Source organism: Callospermophilus lateralis, unplaced genomic scaffold (assembly GCF_048772815.1).
Source record: "Callospermophilus lateralis isolate mCalLat2 unplaced genomic scaffold, mCalLat2.hap1 Scaffold_121, whole genome shotgun sequence".
NCBI classification, from domain to species: domain Eukaryota; kingdom Metazoa; phylum Chordata; class Mammalia; order Rodentia; family Sciuridae; genus Callospermophilus; species Callospermophilus lateralis.
This window is the reverse complement of record NW_027512399.1, coordinates 22553-46801: the sequence shown is the minus strand read 5'-3', so window position 1 is coordinate 46801 and position 24249 is coordinate 22553. Positions and strand designations below refer to the sequence as shown.

The window sequence follows — 24249 nt, the reverse complement described above, 5'->3', positions numbered from 1 at the left end:
GACTTTTATTCATAGAAGATATGAATTCTTGAAACTTCTTAAAAGTAAGGATTATGACACCTATTCTCTAGTCAGGTTTTCTGATATAAAGAATGAAACTTTAGTCTGAGCAGTAAATAAGGTAATTTGAAAGAAGTAAGTTTGAACCTCTAATCTGGAGAATGTTTAGTCAGTTTACCTCTTTCCACTTTTGTTTTCTGATATTATTCAAAGTAGAGGTACTTATTTTTCTTATATTATGTATTCATTCACCATACCTGAATCAGCCATTTGGAGATTTACTTAAATTCTTTTTTAAAAAATATTTTTTTATTTGTAGGTGGACACACAGTATCTATTTCATTTTTATGTAGTGCTGAGGATTGAACCCAATGCCTCACGCATGCTAGGTGAGCAGTCTACCACTGAGCCACAACCTCAGCCCTTTATTTTAATTTTTAATATAGTTTATTCCAGGCTTTTTTTAATTTTAAAATTTGTTTTAATTAGCTATACATGACAGAAGAATGCATTTATGCACTTTGATATACATAGTGGGATATAATTTCTCATTTTTCTTAGTGTACATATTGTAGAAACATATATCTCATGCAATCACATATACATAAAGTAATAATGTCTGTTTCATTCTATGATTCTTCCTATCCCCACATCACCTTCCCTCCTCTCCCCTCCCTTCACTTCCCTCTACCTAATTTAAGGTAATGCTATTCTTCTCTAGTGCCTCCCATCTTATTGTGAATTAGCATCCAGGTATTGGAGAAAGCATTTGGCCTTTGATTTTTCAGGGTTGGCTTATTTCTCTTAGCATGATATTCTCCAACTCCATCCATTTACTGGCAAATGCCATAATTTCATTCTTCTTTAAAGCTGAGTAATAATCCATTATATATATATATATATATATATATATATATATATATATATATATATATATATATATATATATATCACATTTTCTTTACCCATTCATCTATTGAAGAACACCTAGATTAGTTCCATACTTTAGCTATTGTGAATTGAGCTTCTATAAACATTGAATGGCTGCATTACTCCAATATGCAGATTTTAAGTCCTTTGGGTATAAACTGAGGAGTGGGATAACTGGGTCAAATGGTGGTTCCCTTCCAAGTTTTCTGAAGAATCTCCATACTGCTTTCCATCGTGGTTGTACCAATTTTCAGTCCCACCAACAATATTTGTGTATACCTTTTTCCCCACATCCTCGTCAACATTTATTGTTGCCGTATTCTTGATGATTGCCATTCTATTCAGGGCTTTTCTGATGGCCAAATAAGATAAGTAAATTTAAAAATGCATTTATAAGGTTTAAATGACATGACAGCAGTTATGTATGATAAATATTAATAATTATATGTACTATGATGTTCAGTAACACACGGTAGAAATTATGAGGGTTCAGAGAAGACTGAATTTGAGTTTGATCTTGAGTGAGTATAGGATTTATACTGGCAGAGATAGAATTTCTTAAAAGTAGGGAATAGCACAGCCTAATAGAACGGAGATAAGTTAAAGAATCAGAAGTTCAATCAAATGCAAGTGACTTTTTTTAACATTGAGATTTCTTCTGTTAAATTCCTCCATTAAAGCAATCTATTTCTACTATTTAGCCTGTTGTAAAATCAACTGATTCATTTGAAATGCTAGCACTTAGTGGTTTTTCAGGTAACCTAAACCTCTCACAAGAATGCTAAAGGGATCTCATGGAATCTGTCTTATGGACCTGCAGTTTGTAATAGAGTGCTTCATTAGTGGGAGATCATTTTTATGTTATCTCAAAGGATGTAAGAAAGAAGCTAACTACTATAATACTTTTTTATGGCATATTTGCTCTTACTATTATATCTGTTGGAATAATTTTTCCCCCTAAAATAAAGATGGGAAATATTTAGTTAGTAATGATAGTAGCTTTCACTTTCTACTGAGTGTTTTTATGTACCAAATATTTTCTTGGGATATTTTAAGTATATTATCTTTTTCTTAAATAGCTCTATAAAATAAGGCATTATAACTTATTTTACAAAAAAGGAAGCTTAAACTCAGAAAAATTAATTAAATAAGCTTAAGAGTGCATAACTAGAGACTGACGTCGTAGTCTGGATTTGAACTTATCTTGTCTGACTTAAAAGCCAAGAATATTTGTAGTTTATTCACTGCTTCTACTTTTAGTGTATAGTTGGCATTATTAAAATATGATGTACAGTTTTAGAATCCATTTTTACAAAGCCCATTGTGTATTATTTTCTAAAAGGACTTTGCCTGGCTTGGTTATAGTCTAAATATCCCCATTTTTCTTAGTAATGCTCTAAATAGGTCTAAATTCTTTATCCTTAAGGCAATGGTTTTTAAATGGAAGAGGTTTTTTTTTAATGAAATCCCTGTACAAACAAAATTTTATGTGAATATCAAATAAATAAAATGGAAAAGTGTTTTTTTGTCAGACATGCCCAATATATTCCCTAAAATGACCCCATTAAATTCTGGGGAACATAGTATGAAAATCCTTATACTAACTCCCTGCATTATGTGCCCTTTCATATGAATGAGTAAAATATTATTCAAACTTAGTTGTTTCCACTTTGTACATGGCAATAAGTGGTTAAAATCACCTAAAGCTGTCAGTAGACCTCTCTTCAGTTTGTTAGGTGAGAAAAGAGCTAACATTGCAGTAGACATTTTAAGTTGCAAAATAAAAAAGCATATGAGGGTATCAATTTTTGGAACAAAAAAAAGTTATTGTCAGATTTTCCTTCTTTTTTTTAACAAATTCTAACACATTTAAGTATCCAAAAGTAATTTACTTCTGGGAACTTGGTTCAGTGTTTTCTGCTTTAAAATTTTTGGTCTGGCTTCTTTTATAATAGCAGTTTATGTATTTCTGTTTGAAGCCACATTTAGAATTTCTTGCATAGAAAGGTTATTTTACAAATTATCTTAATTCTTGGAGTTTATAATAAATGTTTATACTATTTCTGTATATGCCCTGAGTTTGGATCACTTAATTTTTGTTGTTATTTGTGTGATATGGTAATTAATTTTATTATCTGTAAATTAACTCCAAAGTATTTGTACTTAGTTATGAGTAGTATTCTAGGTGTTCTAAAATATTTTTTCCACTGTTTAAATCATTGTAGGTGTGAATGAAAGTTCATTTTTATCAAAACATCCTTCTGCTTCTGAAGTAAACAGTGCTAATCCAAAAAATCCTAAGCCCTGTGAGGTTGTTTCTGGAACAAATTCTCCAGCTGAATTCCCTTCAGTTAAACCTCCTTCACTGACATCTTCCCAGGCTATGCCATCAAAAGTTAAATATGAAATCTGACATTCTATACTATAAAAATTACTATAGTATGTATACATAAATTTTAGAAATTATTATAAATTTTGAAACTATTAGTGATTATTTAATGTTCAAAAGTGATGAGTTTTGAATCATAAATGTTCTGAATTTATTTTAGGTGCAAACACCTCATCAAATCAATCTAAAAATGGAACACCTTTTCCAAGAGCTTGTCCAAAGTGCAATATTCATTTCAATCTTTTGGATCCTTTGAAAAATCACATGAAGGTAAAACTTTCAGAATTTAATTTTTATAAAGGTTGAAGCCAGGCATGGTGGCACATGATTATATTTGCAACTACTTGGGAAGATGAGGATAGAGGATTACAAGTTCAAGGCCAGTCGGGCAACATAGTGAGACTCCCCCTCTCAAAAAGGAATTTTTTGAGATTTACAGTCACTATGGTCTATCTCAATATTTAGATAAGAAATCTTCTCATAATGGAATTTCTATTTAGCTTAGATAAAAATCTGCTTTCATAGTAATTATGTAAGACTGGCATTCCTTAATCATCAGATTTAAGAAATTAAGTTCGTATATTTATAATGGATGCTTATTCTTATTTTATTTTAAAAAATCAATATTTTATTGGTCACATTGTGTTTCAAATTTAGAAAACATTTGTTTAATTTTTTAATAACTTATAAATTTTGTTACCTTATTTTCATAATCGCCAACATGTACATGCCACATTACATATGAAAATCTGAGTTTTTACATTTTAATTTTTAAATGTCAGACATAAACTTCAAATGGTGAAGTGTTTCATATGAAATAATTGTTTTAACACACAGTTCAGAGCATAGTTTATATAATTCTCTTAAACTAGTTTGAGCATTTTATTATTTTAGGAGGCTCTGAAATTCAGATTTTAAGGAATTTTTTAGATTATATAAGAAAAAGAAGGGTTCTGTGGCAAAGAAGTAAGGAAAAGTTCTTGCTCACTATTTCAACGGTACAGATTTGTGGCTTTATTCTTGTTTTTCTATTCTATTCATAGCCTTCATGTCTGTTTTTACGTCAGTACATATCTTTGTTACTATAGCTGTGTAGTGTATTTTTAAGTCAGGTATTGTGATGGCTCCTACATTGTGCATTCTGCTGAGGATTGCTTTGACTATTCTAGGTCTTTTATGATTCCATACAAATTTTAGAATTTTTTTCAAGTTCTATGAATAATGTCATTGATATTTTCATAAGGATTGCATGGTACATGTAGATCACTTTTGGTGTTATAGCCATTTAAATTATATTCTCCTAATATGAACATGAGAAGCCTTCCCATGTTCCATTAGTTTTTTCTTTTTTTCCTCAAGTTCTTTATGTTTATACCTCTTTGGGGTCATTTTTATTATAGAAGTCTTTCACAGTTCTGGTTTTATTTATTCCTAGGTATTTTAGTTTTTGTTTTCTGAGAATACTGTGAATAGGATTGCTTTTTGATTTCTTTCTCAGTGAGTTTGATATTGGTGTCTAGAAAAGCTACTGATTTTTGTGTGTGCATTTTGTAAAATCTTACAAATCTGCTGAATTTGTCAGTTCTAAGAGTATTTTGGTGGAGTCTAGGATTTTCTGAATATAGAATTGTGTCTGTAATCAAGGGATACATTAACTTCCTCCTATCCTATCTTTATCCCTTTTATTTCTTTCTGTTGCCTGATTGGCCTGGCTAAGGTTTTAAGTACTACTATATTGAATAAGAGTGGTGGAACATGTATGAAGGCACGAATTGGTGTCAATACACTTTATATATAACCAGAGGTATGAAAAAGTGTACTCTATATGTGTAATATGAATTGTAAGGCATTCCACTGTCATTTATAAAAAAAATTGTAATGCATTTCACTGTTGTATTTATAAAAAATTATAATTGTATTGCATTCCACTGTCATATTCAATTAAAAAAAAAGATTGGTGAGAATAGGTATGCTTGTCTTATTGCTGAGTTTATTTATTTATTTATTTTAGTGTTTATTTTTTAGTTGTAGCTGAACACAATACCTCTATTTTATTTATTCATTTTTACGTGGTGCTGAGGATCAAACCCAGTGCCCCGCATGCACTACGCGAGCGTTCTACTGCTGAGCCACAACTCCAGGTCCTTGTTGCTGAGTTTAGAAGGGACACTTTCAATTTTTCTGTATTCAGTATGATGTTGGCTATGATATATATCCTTTATTATGTTAAAGTATGATTGTGTTATATATAGTTTATTCAGAGCATTTTATCATGAAGCTTTACTGAATTTTATCAAAGGTTTTTTTCTCTTATCTATGAGATCAAGTTTTTTTATCCTCTATTAATTTTTGTATTAATGTGCTATATTACATTTATTGAATTGTGTGTGTTAAACCATCCTTGCATCCCTTTCATGAAGCCAACTTGTGGACAAGCTTTTTAATGTGCCATTGAATTTGATTTGTATTTTATTGAGGATTTTGCATTTATTTGCATTTATGTTTATCAAGGATATTAGTATATAGTTTTCTCCTTTTTGTTGTGTCATTATCAGGTCTTGGTTGCAGGGTAATTCTAGCTTGGTAAGCTGAGTTTGGAAACATTTTCTTCCTTTTTTTTCTAAATAGCTTAAGAAGCATTGCTGTTCTTTAAAAGTCTGCTAAATTTCAGCATTGAATCTGTCTAGGCGTGGGCTTTTCCTTGTTTGGAGACTTTTCTCCTGCTTCAGTCACATTGCTCATTACTGATCTAATTGGATTTTTAAAATATGTGTTCAGAATCTCCTCCATTTCTTCTAGATATTCCATTTTTTTTGGGTATGTAGTTTTCCCAGATTTTCCCGAAGGATCTTATGATTGTTGTCTTTTGTAGTATACCTTTTTCATCTCTATTTTTGTTAATTTGGGTCTTCTCTTTCTTTTGGTTAAATTTGGTAAAAGTTTTTCAATTTTATTTTTCTTTTCAAAGAAACAGCTCTTTGTTTCATTTATTTTTTCTTTTCTTTTTTTGGTACCAGGGATTGAACTCATGGGCACTCAATCACTGAGCCGCATCCCTAGCCCTGTTTTGTATTTTCTTTAGAGACAGGGTCTCACTGTTGCTGAGGCTGGCTTTGAACTTGTGATGCTCCTGCCTCAGCCTCCCACGCCACTGGGGTTATAGGTGTGAGCCTCTGCACCTGGCCCCTTAGTTTATTCTTGTTTTTCAAAGACCTTGAGATTTATCTTAGGTTATTATTTGGGATCTCCTCCCCCTACCTCCCTCAATATAGCCATTCATATCTATAAACTTCCCCCAAAGTACTGTTTTCACTGTATCCCACAGGTTCTACTATATTATGTTTTCATTTTTATTTGATTCTTGGAATTTTTAAATTTCCTTCCTGATTTTTTCCATAACCTACTGTTTGTTCACCAGTGTATTTTTAGTCTCAATGTTTTGATATAATTACTGCAGTTTTTCTTGTTACAAATTTCTGGTTTCATTCCATCATGATACAATATGATACAAGTAATCATTTCAGTTTTTCTGAATTAGTTAACTCTTGCTTTATGGTCAGAAATATGATCTATTGTGTAAAAAGTTTCATGCACTGATGAAAAGAATACACGTTTTGCAGCCCTTAGATGTATATGTCTGTTAAGTTATTTGAACTATGGTATAATTCACCCCTGATGATTTTTTGGTTGATTTTATTTGGTCTGTAGGGTGAAAGTGGGAACTGCGGTTACTCATTATTAGGGCCATCTCTCCCTTTGTGTCCTGTGGTGTTTTATAAAATTGGTGCTCTTATGTTTGGTGCATATGTTTGTAATTGTTAATGTGTCTTGATGAATAATTTCCTTTATCAATATGTAATAACCTCCTTTGTTTTTTTTCTGTTTTGTCATCTATGAGTATAGCTATTGCTGCTTGCTTTTGGATTTGGTTTTCTTACAGTATCATTTTCCATCCTTTCACTTTCAGTTTGTGTATGTTGTTGCCAGTGAGTTTTTTAGAATGTATATTATTTGGTCTTCTTTTTTAATCTAATGAGCTAATCTGCACCTTTTAATTGAAGAATTAAGACCATTTATGTTGAGAATTCTTATTAAAAGGTGTGTGTGCACTTTTTTCTTGTTATTCTGTAATTTTTAAAATTATTTTATTTGTGCCAAAGATTGAACTCAGGGGCATTCAACCACTGAGTCATATCCCAAGCCCTGTTTGTATTTTATTAGAGACAGAGTCTCACTGATTTGCTTAGGGTCTTGGTAAGTTGCTAAACCTGACTTTGAACACACAACCCTCCTGCCTCAGGCTGCCCAGGTGCTGGGATTACAGGCATGTGCCACCATACATGGCTAAAGTTTTTTTTTTCTTTTTTTTTTTAGAGAGAGAGAGAGAGAGAGAGAGAATTTTTTTATATTTATTTTTTAGTTTTTGGAGGACACACCATCTTTGTATGTGGTGCTGAGGATGGAACCCGGGCCGAACGCATTCTAGGCGAGCGTGCTACTGCTTGAGCCACATCCCCAGCCGAGGCTGAAGTTTTTTCCTAGTTGTTTTGAATGTTCTATGTTGTGTCTTGCTCTTTTATTGATCTTAGAAATTTGATGATTTTATTAATACTGTTTGGTTCTCTCCTTTTTTTTTCTTATTAGCTGTTCTAATCTCGTCTACTGAAATTTATTTTTTCCTGTGTCATTATTTTTGTGTTAGTCTTTCTTCCTCACTTCTGTGTAGAATTCCCTTATGTATATTCTATAATGCTGATTTAGTGGTCAGGAATTCCTTTAATGTATGCTTATCATGAAAGTTCTTTATTTTTCCTTTGATTTGGGAAACTTTGCTGGGTATGGTAATTGAGTTTGACATTTATTTTTTTTTAGGCCTTGAAATACATCATTCCTTGCCCTTCTGGCCTTTTTGAGTTTCTTCTGAGAAATCCACTGTTACTCTAATGTTTTTGTCTTAAAATATGACTTGACCCTTCTTTTTTGCAGCTTTATAAATATTTTTTGTTAGGTACTTTTGGGAGTTTAAATATAATATGTTGTGGGTAAGCTTTTTTTTCTTTTCTTTTTTCTTTTTGTTATGTCTACTTGGGGTTTTTTTTTGTTTTATTTTGTTTTGTTTTGATACGGGGGATTGAACTCAGAGTCACTCAACCACTGAGCCACACCCCCAGCCCAATTTTGTATTTTATTAGAGATAGGGTCTCACTGAGTTGCTTAGTGCCTTGGCAGTTGCTGATTCTGGCTTTGAACTCATGATCCTCCTATCTCAGCCTCCCAAGTTGCTGGGATTACAGGCAAGCACCATGGCGCTTGGCTAGTTGGGACTCTTTATGTCTCTTTGACCTGGATATCCATGTCTTTTCCAGGATTTGGGAAGCTATCTTCTGACATTTCGCTGAATAGACTTTCTATGCCTTCAATCTGTAGCTCTTCTCCCTCATCCTTTCTGATCATACCTGTGTTTGGTTCTTTAATGGTATCCTAGAGATCTTGTATATTATGTTCATTTTTACTGATTTTTTAAAATTAGTTTCTGAATCTGATAACTCCTCAACTTTTTCTTTAAGTCTTGTTATTCTTTCTTTTGGTCTATCTAATGTTTTGGTGGGGCTTTCAAGTGAGTTTTTAAAAATCTGACTTATTGAGCTTTTCATTTCCAAGAATTCTGGTTGGTTCTGTTTCAAAATCCCTGTCTATCAAATTTCTCATTCATATCCTGCATTGGTTTCCTTAATTCATTCAGCTCTTATATCCTCTTGGAATTCATTGAACTGTTTTTAAAAAAATTATTCTTTTAATTTCTCTGTCAAGTAGTTCATCTACTTTTATATCTTTGGATTACAGATTTATTAGAGATTTATAAATCTCAGGAGCTATTCTACTGCCTTGTGCTTTCATATTTCTTGTGTTTGTATGTTGAGATTTGCTCATCCACTGGGATGGATATCTTTCACTCTTTTCCACTATTTCTTGGTGAGCCCTGGGTTACTGGGTTTCTATTTAGTATTGAATTTAATTCAATTTGTATTTCCTTGTGTACTTTCCTGTGGCTTCTTTGGCTGTGGTTAGATTTTTACACAATATATAATATGTCAGAGCCTAAGTGATTTATTTTCTTTATAGGACTTGCAAGAGGGTAGTCTGTCTGGTATTTCAGGCAATTTTGCTATAGACAGCAATAGATATAGAGTGTACCCTCTGTGATTACTCCTATAGTGGGAATCGAAGCCCCTATCAGGTATGTGTTGGGGGTTTCCCCTGGGCTTTGTTGATCTTGGTTGTTAACTTGGAAGCAGTTCTGCTACTGGCTGTTCCAATTGTGGTGATGTCCCGGAGCCTTTATCTTTTGTTTAGACATTCAGGGCATCTCTAGTTGTTTCATGGGGAGAAACAATGGCCAGTTACAGCTCCCTCCACTGTCACACTCACCTCCAACCCTATCAGCAATATGCTGTCTGATAAGGTATGGGAATGACAGATATTGATGCACCATATACCATATTTATGGTGCCTATAACAGTTATGCTATTTCTTCTGTTCTTGTTATAATAGTGAGGGTTCCCAAGAGGGACTTCAGATTCACCCACCTTGCCATGCTTGCTTGGGGACAGGTTATAGTCTGTGGGCTTTTATTCCTCCTATTCCCTAAGTTGAAGTATCTGCCAAGGTTTAAGTGTGGCCCAAGCAAGGCATAATTCCCCTCAGCTGGGTTGGGAGTGTAGCTCAGTGGCAGAGCACCCAGCTGATGTGTTCAACACAATCAGACTCAATCTCAATCACTGAAAAAAAAGAAGAGGAACAAAGAAGAAACAAAAAATGAGATAGATAAATAAAGTAAAATCCAAAAACTAAAAACAGTAATACCACAACAAATGAAAAGAAAGAAGAAAAATAATATTAAATAACAAACAGTTAAATAATAAAAATAGAATTAATCAAAGGGATAAAATATAGTTGGAGAAAAGTAAAATAGAAAAGGGAGAAAGGAAGAGAAGAAAAATATTTCATATTAAAAAGAGGAGAAAAATACAGGCATGGTGGCACATGCCTGTAATACCAGTGACTTGGGAGGCAGAGGTAGGAGGACCAAGAGTTCAAAGCCAGCTTCAGCAATTTAGCAAGGCGCTAAGTAACTCAGTAAGACCTTGTCTCTAAATAAAACACAAACAAGGGCTGGGAATGTGGCCAAGGGGTCGAGTGTCCCCGAGTTCAGTCCCCAATATCAAAAAAATAAGAGGAAAAAAGTGAAATAAGCACAAAACAGCACATAAAAATAAGAACAACAACAAAAACTTAAGCCAGGTGTGGTGGTATATGCCTGTAATCCCAGTTATTCAGGAAGTTGAGGCAGGAGGATCACAGGTTCAAAGCCAGTATTGAAGAGAACCTGTCTGAAAAAATGAAAAGGGCTGGGGATGTAGTGCAGTTTTGAAAGTACCCCTGAGTTAAAAAAAAAAAAAAAGTAAAACTATGAATAAAAAAAATGAAAATTTTCTTTTCCCTCGAGTGCCCAAGTGAGCAGGAAGGATAGAAACTCTTTGACTGTGCTGATCAGAGAATTTCTTTGTCTTTAGTCTGTGTGCTGCTTGGACAGAGAGAAGACTGGGGCTTACTCCTTTCTTTTGTGGTAGTAGTCAGTTGACTGATGGTAGCAATTTGTGGCTTGATTCAGTTGGAATACCTCTCAGCTGCTTTGTACACCAGAATGAGCTAGTGTGGAATGCAGAGTTTCCTAGAAACAAATTCTCTCTGGAGCTATTTGTGTTATGCACTTCTAGAGCAGAGCTGATGCTGACATCATGGCATGTCAGAATGTGGAACTCCCCAAATCTTCTCTTCAGAGCTTAGTACTTGGAGGGTAGAGCTAATACTAGCTCTGTGGAGTGTCCCTGTATGCCTCCCCCAAGGATGGAGAGAGGATATAGAGTCTCAAAGATCTGTGGTGGAAGGGATGGTGGTGAGTTCTGCATAATCCACAGTCCATTTTTCTGGTGTTTCCAGTCCTGGCTACATGTGACTGCTCATTCCCCAGACTCTGAGAGCTGCGTCTGGCAAACTGCCAGGTTTAATGAGAAGCACCATCTGTTACTACATATGCTGATTGCTGAAGCAGTAAGTAACCTCAGACAATAGGACCTTTTCTAAGATGGCTCCAAATTATAAAACTGAGAATATGCAAAGAAGTACAGGTGTCTTCTACAGAGCCAATTTAACATGCAAACTGTACTGTTGTTTGCTTAGCCTATATTTCTGCAGGAGGCTGGATCCTGTGCCAGTCATGTTTGTTGGGACTCTGTTTCTTCTCTACCTCTGGGGCATACTTCCCTGGGATTGGCACTGGTGCATTTTGTTTCATTCTGTCTTCCACAGTCGATTTTATTTGGGCTTCTCCAAGTCTCTATCCACAGTTGAAACCTGGTATTTTCTCATAGTCATTCATCTCAGTGAGCAACTATGTTACAGTTATTTTAATTTGGTTTCAAGGAGATGCAGGCAAGTGTATAATGCCTCTAATCTACCATTTTTGGAAGATCTCTTGCTACTATGTTCTCTTAGTCATATTTATTTATTTATTTATTTATTTATTTATTTATTTATTTATTTTTACTAGGTAGCAAAGTCACATTATTAAAAATTAAAAATAGGAAGGTGTGTATGGGAAGAATCTTTACCTCAGACTCTTATGACCTGGTTGCCAGTTTTATATCCTTCCTGATTTTCTTTCCACATATAGAAGTAGGCATGAATGTTCTTATTTCCCCTCTATTTTGCATACAGTCTGTATACAAAATAGAATCAGTTAAACATGCAAAACGTACACATTTCTGAGCCTGGAGAGATTGGCAACCTTATTCCATGTGTGACTTTTACATGTTATAGCATTATTTGTGATTACTTGTACTGGAAATAACCAAAATATTAAAAGATTTATGTAATGGAACACTGTAACATTTTATGAAAGGAGGGTATCTCTATGATAGATAAAATGGGACAATGTGTAAGAAATACTATTTAACTAAATTGAATGCAATTGAATAATGTATGTGTTTATAATAATGAAGTCTCAAAGCATAGTCACAAATCTAGGAAGGAAATGTTTAAAACTGGAGAGTTTCAGGCACAGAAAGACAAATACTACATGATCTCAGGCAGTGGGCAGTTTTAAAAAGTTGATCTCATAGAAATCAAATAGACTAGAGGTCATCAGAGATGGGGACAAGTAGAGGGGGAATGGAATAGAAATTGGTTGGTCACCAGGTACAGTGTTATAGTTTGATAGGCACAGCAAATTCTTATGTTCTATGGCATAATAGGGTGAGTATAATTAACAGTAATGCATTCTATATCTCATATTAGAAGAGGATTTTGATTGTGTTCACACAATTGCATCATAAAAATGTAAAAATTACATTGTTTCAAAAATGTATAAATATAATGTGTTGATCATAAAAATTAAAAAATAGAAAACTGGGGACTTTTTTTTACTTTTTAGCTTTTATATTTTTATATTTTAGTTAAAATTTAATATAATTTCCATAAAATAATGTAATTTTTAGATCAATAATTTTAAAAAACTTAAATAGAAGTTTTTAATAAATCAAAGTTCATTATAACACAGTTAATGATTTTTTCCAATGGAAAAATATTAAAATATCCTATAATAATTTATTTGATTCCATGTGTCAAACATAAAACTAAGCTTTGAATAAATACATTATTTCATTTATTCTTTAGGAATTTCTTAAAGTTAGACATTTTTCTCATTGTATTATTAGTTAATTGGTATTCTAACCATACCTCTTATAGTAAAGCCCAAGTGCTGATGAATACTTTTTTTTCTTTAGCAAAAATGTCTGTAGGTTGTTTTCTTTACTATTAGGTAGAAATTTGAAAATACGTGTATGATATAGTAAGATATACTATAGATAGTGAGGTACACTAAAAATAATAAGTAAATTATTTGCTTGTCATATAAACTTTTCCAGAGTATTCATTATAATTTTAGTCTTTATTTACATTAATTTTGACTGGTACATAAAGCATAAAATTTTTCGTATTAATGGAGTACGATGCTTTGATATGTGTCCATTGTTTAATGTTTTACTCTGCAAACACTTATCAATTCTTTATGGTGAAAACTTTAAATTTTCTGGCTTTTTTTTTTAAATTTTAGCTGTAGGTGGACACAATGTCTTTATTTTTATTTATTTATTTTTATGTGGTGCTGAGGATTGAACCCAGTGCCTCACCCGCACCAGGTGAGCAGTCTACCACTGATCCATAATCCCCACTCCCTTTTTCTGGCTTTTTAAAGTGTACAGTGCATTATTGTTATCTATAGACACCCTACTATGTAATAATAGCATACCAGAACATGTATTCCTATCTAACTGTAGTTTAGTATCCACTGATAAAACTTTTTACATATCCTTATCTTCACTTATTCTGTCCTAGATATATAATCACATCTCAATCCATATCTTTCATTACTTAGCTGATATTTGTGATACAGAAGAATCTAGCTTTCATAACTGTATCATGAATGTATCCTTAACATTTTAAAATGTTCAAAAAGTGTTTTGTTTTTGATTCTAGTGTTCAGTGTTTGTTGTTGTTTGTTTTTTGTTACTTTGTGTTTTGGTACTGGGAATTGATCTCAGGGGCTCTTTACCACTGAACTACATTCCAGTTCTTTTTTTTTTTTTTTTTTTTTTTTTTTGCAACAAGGTCTCACTAAATTGCAGAGGGTCTCATCTAGAAAGTAATAAGTTTCTTTTTCTTTTTCTTTTTTTTTTTTGATACTGGGGATTTAGGGGCACTTTACCTCTAAGCTACATCCCAGTCTATCTATCTATCTATCTATCTATCTATCTATCTATCTATCTATCTATATTAGACTAATATTTTTAACATTAATAATTTTATAGTGACATAACTTACTATAGAAAGTTTGAGTCAGTCTTCTCTAGTGTACAGTGTATTCTTTTGCCTTTATATTTGTGTCTTCCTTTGTTTTAGCACAGTTTGCCTGAATTATATTTTAAAATATTTATTCCATACAGTTGTATGTCCAAAATGAATTTTCCTTTGCATGCTATATCTGTCATTTTCTCTCTAATCCTAATCTCTCTTTTTTTAAACCTTGCTATTCTCATTACTGGCCTCTCTTTCCCTTCTTTTATTTTGCAGTATCTGTTTACTACTATCCTTGTCTCTAATTTATCTTACCTCTCTGTTATTCATTTTTCCCTCTCCTTTTCCCTTCTCCTTTTCCCTTGATGTCCTACTTCTTAATCTCTCTCTGGGATAAGGTGGGATTCTAAAGCAATTTTATTTCTGTAGAAAGGGCATGTTTTGTGTTTGTGCACAGGGAAGAGGAAGAGGAAAACTAGGTATTCAGCCTCTTTTTTTCCCCTTCTCAGAACCCAGTCTCTAAGTTTTCAGCAACATCATGCAGTGCTTTAGCATTCTTACTGGGACCAGAGATGTTAGGATCATGAAGTGTCAGACTGGTCAACAATTGTTTAAAGTCATCCAGGCTTCATGGTAGAGATGACAGATTTCCAGGTCTAAGAGATGACCTGTTGTTGGTGAGGGGTTACTGTGAGGGCTGGGGTTGTGGCTCACTGTAGAGCACTCATATATCACGTATGAAGCACTGGGTTCGATCCTCACTGGGTTCGATCCACATAAAAATAAATTTTAAAAAAGGTATAGTTTCCAACTACAATTTAAAAACAAATTTTTAAAGTTGCTGTGAACAAGATTTGTATGTTAATTTTTAAAAATCTGATCCTGTCTTTTGTGTAAAAGAAAAAAAAAGAACAGCAAGTAATTGATTATATGATATATATATGTATATATATATATATATATATATATAGAGAGAGAGAGAGAGAGAGAGAGAGAGAGAGAGAGTAATTTATTACTCTAGGTCAACTTTAATTTCAAATTAGACATTTCTGGAGAATATAAACCTTGCAACATACTCTCTCATAAACTATTTTGTAGATTTCAGAAAATAATCAGGTGCTAAATATGACTCAGAATAACTTCTACTAAATGCCAGATTTTGTGTTTGGGACACAAAATAATCTGCATTTCTTATTAGGAAGACTTTTCTCTTTTATTTATTTTTGTGCATTATAACTTCTCATTGTTTGAGATCTTTCTCCAAGGAATCCTTCAAATAAGTGAAGAGTTTTGTTTGTCAAAATGGTGCCAGTGATACATATTAGTAGTAGTAAGAAGATACACATTTTGAGTAATTTTTCTAATAATGCTAGTTGTTTTATTCCCTACCATGTTTTTCTGCATTTATCCTTAAAGTAGAAAGTAGCATTTTTTTAAAAGAAGGAACTTAGTCTTGTAAAACTCCTTAGAAATAGTCTGAATTTCCTAAGTTTGAGCTCTCAGATATTATGTAATATTGCAAGAAGAATATAGGAACATAAATAGCAAAACCTTTCTTACCTCCCTTTTTATGTTGTATTTCTATTTCAATTATAATTTATTCTGAATGGAAGACTACAGAGATTCATGTTGTATTAGAGAACTAATCTATTTGTCCTAATTTTGCATGTGGGTGAAACCTCAACTCCTTAACATAGGTTAGTTATACCACTTATTTGTGGCCCATTTTACTTAGTATTTTTTTTCTTTGTATCTATTTTAGATTGTGTGTGTGTGTGTGTGTGTGTGTGTGTGTTTTCTTTTCAGATTTATAAATTGATAAGTAAAACAAAATAAGTAAAATGCAACCTTGAAAGAAATGTTATAAGTCTGTCTTGGACCAGAAAGGCCCACTGTCCCTTGTAATACAGAGTGTTCCACCAGTTGTCTAACATTTCACATGTGGTAGAAGTGGATGTTGTTATCTTAGAAATGAAATAGGTGTATTAAGAGTTTAAAATTTTCTTATGTTGATGCCAGTTTAACACATAACACATATAGAAAACACTTAAGTTGTAAAAGAATTACCGCTTGTTAAAAAATATAACTTCTAGGTCTGGGGCTCTAACTCAGTGGCAGATCTCTTGCGTAGCATGTATGAGGCACTTGGTTCGATCCTTAGCACCACGTAAAAATAAACATAAAATAAAGGCATGCTGTCCATCTACAACTATCAAAAAAATAGATAATATATTAACTTCTAGGCCCTATCTCTGGACATTGTAGCTTAGTTGTTCTGAAGTGAGGCCCAGGAATTAGCATTTTAACAAATATTATAATGCACATCTTCCTGAGCTTGCCCTTTAAGTAAAAACTATACAACTGAATGTTATGTGCAATAAATAAATAAAAGATAGAATTAGTTCTATGTTGTTGAAAAAGAAAAGGAAAAGCTCACATATGAACAAATTCCATATTAAAATCATTTTATGTGACATTGTGATTTTACTCCCGAAGAGGTAAGTTTCCTCTTCAGATATTTAGCATTCTAGGTTTTAAGATGTAAAAACACTTTTCTTTTATACCTAATGTAAAAAAGTGGATTTTTTTCTTTTCTTTCTTTCTTTCTTTTTTTTTTTTTTAAGAAGGAAGATTAGTCTTATATATCTTTGCGTTCAATACCTTTTCTAGTACCTTGAGTCTAAGAAATAGCAGGTTAGTAGGGTCAAAGTCTAGTTCCATTAAGGTCTTACAAAATTTTTTTGTGTTACTTGATAATTAAAAATATACATCAAGCAAATGAAATATTTCTTTATGTACTCTCGAAATAGATGTGAAATGAATAATTTTGGACCAAGCAACAAATTATTATTAAATAGTTACACCTGAATAGATAAATTGCAAAGGAATGGTTATTACATCTATAGCCGAGTCCTGTTTAAGGGTTTTCATTTCTTTTTGAAAAATTTTTTTTTTGTTTATTAAGACAATAAGTGTTTGTCATTTGAGATTTTTAGAATATGTATATGCACCACAAATTTTTGGTGACTGTTTTTCCAGATGTATTACCAAGCAGAGTTTTACATAGCCTGACCTTACTTGTAACCACAGAATAATTTTTGCTTTTTTTTTTTAAACAAGGCTTCTAATTTTTTTCTTTCTCAGTATTGTTGTCCAGAAATGATAAATAACTTCTTGGGACTGGCTAAAACAGAATTTTCAAATACAGCAAATACAAATAAGACTATTGATTCAGAGAAAGGAAAATTGATCATGTTAGTTAATGACTTTTATTATGGAAAACATGAAGAAGATGCCCAGGAAGAACAGAAGACTCACACAACCTTTAAACGCTTCAGTTGCTTGAAAATTCTAAAAAATAATATTAGGTATGTAAATATTTATTTTTATTTCTATTTGAAAATTGAAATGCTAAAAATATAAATGTTGTATCTTTAGGTTACATTTTCCTATGCTATTCTAGATAAACAATTCTAATACTTTCTACTATAGACAAAGGCAGACTTTTTGTTTGTTGGTTCGTTGTTGAAAAGCTTTTGTCATTTCTTGTATTTTAGAATTTGACACCAGGATCTACTTATTTGTATTTCTTTCACATTTCTTAAGATGTACAAAGTTTATTTTAACTTAAAAGAAAAAAATAAGTTCATTTTGTTTTAGCAGTGAATCTTTTAGGTAGTTTACATTTTATTTTTCTTCAGTTATAGGAGAAAGCACTTCAAAAGTGTCCAGTTTTGAACTTCTTTATGCTAATCTTAATGCTCAAAGCTTTCAATTCATATTAAGAACATTTACCTAGTGGGAAAAGTGATCTATTTTGGGGGATGGGGTTACTAGGGATTCAATTCAGGGACACTCAACCACTGAGCCACATCCCCAGCCCTATTTTGTATTTTATTTAGAGATAGTGTCTCACTGAGTTGCTTAACACCTCGCTTTTGCTGAGCCTGGCTCTGAACTCGAGATCCTCCTGCTTCAGCCTCCCAAGCCTCTGGGATGATAGGCATGTGCCACCAAGCCCAGCCAAAAGCAATGTGTTTTAAAGATATACCATTTCTAGGAGATGTGTCTGCTTTGATTTTATAATTTGACACCTTTAACAATTAGAGATTTCATTCACAATGAAATTTTGAAGAGGTGTACACAAATGTTTTAAATTTTAGAAACTTACTTTGGAATTTTTGCATTACATGATATACTATAAAGATATCTTATGTAAGTGAGTAACAAGAATAAAATAACAAGATATATTGAATGGTATTTTTCATTGATTATATGGCATGACATTTATAGTATATAAGGTTACTTTCTACAATTTCATTATAAAAATTTTCAAATACTTATCAAAAATTTAAGTCTTATTGGACACTTCTACACTTACAACTTTTATTTTATTCTTAATATTTTACTGTACTTGCTTTATCATATTTTTCTTCCTTTGGACTATCTGACTTTTAAATTAATTTCAAAGTAAGTTGCAGATATCAGTGTACTTAGACAAGATATGTGTGTGTTTGTGTATACAAACATACATATATATGTGTATATTCCATTTACTCTTTATAACTATCACCTGTAGCATTTTTAAGCATGTACTTACACGTCTGGGCCCAGCATTTATTTGTTTTCTTGTCTTCTATGATATGCTCCTATAATAATCATTAATGGTTGCTTTATGGTAGAACTTTTTCCAAGTTCTTTCCCATATCTTATATCATATGAATTTTCTCATTGTTTTACCTCCTTTGTGACACTGTTAACTGCCATCAAGAACTAGTGGTCCCCATTCTTTAACAAAGGGGAAGTTGTGCTTTGACATATAACACTGAAACAGTACTATAATAGAACTCTACCACCTATTTACATATTTTTACCATTTTAATAGTAAAATATGTCAGAAATCATGTTAATAGATGCAATGAGGGCTGGGGTTGTGGCTCAGTGGTAGAGCGCTTGCCTAGCACCTGTGAGGCCCTGGGTTCTGTCCTCAGCACCACATAAAAATAAATAAATAAATAAAAAGTATTGTGTCCAACTACAACTAAAAATATATATATTTAAAAAATAGATGCAATGATAAGCATGGAAGTGTGATTAACTGATTTAAGCTCCTTGTTCAAATTAAATATGACACATATCATATTACAAATTATTTGAGCAACAAGTTTTTTTTTTTGCTTTTAAGATTAGCCATTTCCATTTCATATCAAACATGAAAATGGGAAATTCCTTTTTTCAGGAATTATTTCAGGAGACATAGGTCTATGTTATCAGAATATTTAGAAATTTTCAGCATGCTCCGTTTGATAACATCCAGTGATTAAGCATTTAAAATATATTGGTTATCTGATAAATGTAACCTTAAAGTAAAGTACCTCATAACCAAAATTATGTGTATTATATAACATTGCTTTTAATTTTTCCAGTAAAGCTGGGAAGGCAAATTATTTTTCAAGGATGGTAAGAAACAAACAGCTCAAGATTTCTACTCTGTTCTGTTATTATCATACTGTGATATTAGTATTTTACCCCTTACTTATCAATGAAAATAGGTATATTTCATTCTGTGAACATGATTCCAAAAAATTTGCCCTTTTAGTTTCTCCCATTTCCATCTGTTCATTTGAAAAATATGAACTCCAGATTGGGCTTATTTAATAATTGAGAAAAATAACTAGCTGATTAAAGGATCCTTTATATAAATATACTTAAGTGCTTATGATTTTGAGCTAAAAGATATTGGCTTTGCATATGTAAATACTTAACCAAGACTAGGATTTTTCTGGTAGGTGTTGTAGAGCTTGTGTTAAAGCCAAAGAAGAAAGATATTTTAAGGTGTATCATAACTTGCTGTAAAGAGTAGTGTGGTAGAGGTGTAAAAAAAGAGATATATGTTATAACCTTCTTGATGATAGTTATCCAGATTGATGACATTATCATCAATGTTAATAGTTGCAAGTTTATTTCTTATAGGGCTTCAAAATGAGTAATTGTAAATAGCTGACCAGTCCAAAAATTGTTGTTTTGATTGAATAACTTTTATTTTCAAATTCAGCAAAAAGCTTCAGTAAGCTCTTCTAAATAAGTATTCTCATTTATACTACACTCTGTGCTGTTGAAGGTCATAGTTTCTTTTCATAAGGAGCCTTTTAGGGAAGCTGAAATAGCAGAATGTAAAACTGAAAAATGGACCTTTTTTATAAAGGGCACAGTCTGCAAGTTAAAATAAACAGTATGTGCTAACAGTAAGCCAGTATCATTAAAAAAAAGTTCTTGTAATTTTAAGCATTAAAATTGCTATTACATGCATTTAGAAACCAAGACACAAGTAAAAATACCAGTAATTTGTCTTTTAAGCAGCTGGAATCTATTATATGTCTTCACAGTCTTAAAAGATTTCTCTCATGACTCTAGCTGCTTTTGGTGCTAGGGTTTCCTTTCTTTCAGTGTTTTATTTTAAACTAAAAATAGTATTTAAGGTATAAAAAACAAGCCTGCTCTTTTACCTTAAATTTTTAAAAATAATCTGAAGTAATGATTGAGTTAGAAAATGAGTGATATTTTGATTATTTTGAAATAAATTCGAAAAAATTCACTGAAAAGGCAATATTTAAAATATACTCTTTTCTAGAGGACTTTTAAGACATTTTGGATTTTGAGTAATACTTGGTATTTTTGAGATTAAGAGTCAGAGATTGGTGAGATTTTGTTTTTAAATCTGAATTTTTGCACCTGTTGACAATCATTTATAGGTTTATGAACCACATGAAACATCATTTGGAACTTGAGAAGCAGAGCAGTGAAAGCTGGGAAAACCACACCACCTGCCAGCACTGCTACCGTCAGTTTCCCACACCATTTCAGCTGCAGTGTCACATTGAAAGTACACATACGCCCCATGAATTTTCTAGTAAGTTGCAGCTTCATTTAAATGTTGAATATTATTGAATTTGAAGATAGAAACTCTGAGAAAACCTGAGTAACTCTGTAAGAAAAATAAGAAATAGACTCTGGAATTTGGGGGCAAAACGGAAAAATTAAGTTTTAACTTTTAGAAATTTTGAAATAAAATTTGTTACTAAAATTAAAGTCCCTCTGGCAAGTAATTCATTATAGTAATTGCCTTGGCATAATCTGGACATTACATATTGGGGATTCAGAAGCCTCAAATCATATATATCAAATGCGAAATCAGTGTTCTTCATTTAAACTTTAAGTAACTACGGTTGTAGTTAAAATCAAATTTTGAAGCTAAGTAGCTTGAGTTTAAATACCAGATCCTCCTTTTGTTATAGCTATAAGAATTGAGACATGAACTCTTGGAAAATGAGGATAATAGAAATGCCTTCCTCATATGCTGTTATAGGAATCAAGTGAGTTAATTTAGGTGAAGTGTTTAGGAATGTGCTTGGCAACCAGTTAACAAACTATATGATTGATCACTTCTGCTGCTGCTGCTGTTACTACCACTATTTATATAAATTTGTAAAATAATTTTTTATATCTTAAAATGTAATACCTTTTCCCCCCTCTCACTTTTAGTCATTTGTAAAATCTGTGAATTATCATTTGAAACAGAACATGTTCTTTTACAACATATGAAGGATAATCATAAACCTGGTGAAATGCCATATATCTGCTAGGTACATACACATTTTTATTGTGTTCTTTTAAGTGGTGTGTTTGTGTTTTAACTACAAGATTTAAGCCCGTTAACCCAGAGGTCAATACATTTTTTTTTCAGGAAATATTTCAGGTTTTGATGGTTTACTGTCATTGTTGGAAACAAGCAACTCTGCCATAGTAGTACAAGGGCATGTTCCAATAAAAATTTATATATAGACATTGAAATTTGATTCCATAAAACTTTCATGTGTCATAAAATATATCAGTGTTTTATTCTTTAATCATTTAGGTAATTTGGTTACCAAAATTAAAGTCCCTCTTATAAATAATTTATTAGTGGAAGGCATAACTCATTCATTATATGAGGGGTAGGCAGTGAGCTGCATTTGGCCCACAGACTGTTGCTTGCTTACATCTGTGGTAGTCAAAGAAGAGCCCAGCTAGACATACAGATGGACATGTTTTACCATATAGGGAAGAATGTGTATACAAGGGAAATTTGAAATGCTGTTAGTTATAAAGAACCCTAGCTAATGTTTTGTGACCAGTATTTTTCCAGAATTTGAAGGAATAGGAAGACAAAAGAATAAAAGATTGATTGCCACCACCATAGTGAGGGGTCCATTTGCAGTCTAAAAAGAGTGCTGTTTTGTAGCAGAAAAAGCACTTTATAGGACAGGAGGTGCCAAAACTTGAAAATTTCAGTCAAGGCAGTGATAGATGAACGATCTGCTAAAAACCACAAAACCTAGTTATGTTTTGAGAAGAATTCTTTAATTTTGAAAGATAATTTCTGGGTTTTTATTTTGATGCTTCTGTTAGTGGAATTTTTGGGTGTATAGGCATCAGCAAGAGTAGTAGTACACAGTGTTCTTCTAAACAAATGATCCATCATTTGCTTTGTAATTGCACATCAGTTATAAATTTTTGAATCAAACAAAACCTTCTTTCTATTTCTAGGTTTGCAATTATAGATCATCATCATTTTCTGATGTGGAAACTCAGTTTAGAACATCCCATGAAAACACTAAGAACTTGCTGTGTCCTTTTTGCCTCAAAGTTACTAAAATCGCAACACCTATATGCATCATTATATGAAACATCAGGTGAGATTTTCTAATTCCTGTTTCATATTATCTTAATGAAAAACCAGGTTAAGTCTTGAAACACTGATTAGTTTTATTCTGCAAATGAAGCAGAGTTGTTCCAAATAACCCAATTAAATTTATAATTTATGTTGAATTATTTGTGAAACTTCCAGTTCTTTCCTTACCTCCTTTCCAGTGATGGTGTAGACCATAAATAAAGATCATAAATAAAATTGTGAAAAATGATTAGAAATAGGCAACCAAGGATTGAGGGGGAAAAAACAAGAGAGAAGGTGAGTGAAATAAGCAAGTGGCAGATAGTTAGGTCCTAAGAGTAGATCTGGGAATGATTTTGAAGGAGTTTTCAAGAAGCAGGATGGGGGGAATATTACTTTGAACTGAGAAAAAAAAGATTGTGGATACATAACCTTATTTTCCTATTTCTTTTCAAACTTTATTTCCACTTTCAAAGCTCTGTTATTATGAGAAAATGTGTTGTCATTGACCTAGGTTCATCCTTCACAGCTACAAGGCAAAGGAAGCTGTTGATGGATTGATGTATGAATTCTGCCAGAGAACTGTGTTTAGATCCTAACTTCTTTCCTGGATTACTTCTGCCAGTTCTGCTGTGTAATTTTTGGAACTCAGCATTAGTGCTTGGAATTCTGATGTTATGCTTATTGTGTTTTTTTTTCCTGAAGCCCTTAAATTATCCCTGTTTATGCTAGAAATGTTGATACAACAGTGTTTTTGTCAAAATCAGAACCTAATGGATTTATTGCACCTGATCATATAATCAGGTTTTTCCAACTCATTAAGCATTTCCGTATTATGAATTAAACTGGCACACCAATTTATTCACCATTGGTAATCACCTTGCTATGAGATGCAGTTGTTAGATAATCATGAAATCAGGTAGTAATTTTTAATTGGGAAAGATGATAAAAGTAGCATTTCCAAATGAATTTGGGATCGCTGGTGTTGTGACTGGGATACCACTCATCCTTGAGAAGTTCTGGAAAGATCTTTTATTTGATGGTCCCCCAACAGTATTCCAACAGGTGTTAATAGGGGTTCTCCCAGTATTGTCACTGGTAAATCAATTTGGTAAATGCCTGGATTTAAAAAATTAAACAGTTTTCTTTGTCTGTTTTTTTAAAACAGGACTTCTCAGAGCTTTTAATATGCTAATGGACATTGTAAATCTCCAAGCAAAAGATAAAGTATGTATCATTTCCCAAACTTGTTTAACCACTGAACACTTTATTTGAACATACCTATTAACATTTCTTGATAAAGAGT

The 24249-nt window shown here is 32.4% G+C and overlaps 1 pseudogene; it reads left to right on the top strand.

Annotated features, from left to right (window-relative positions):
- Nucleotides 1-24249, top strand: part of LOC143387188 (zinc finger protein 280D-like) — a 54434-nt pseudogene that overhangs the window by 10943 nt on the left and 19242 nt on the right.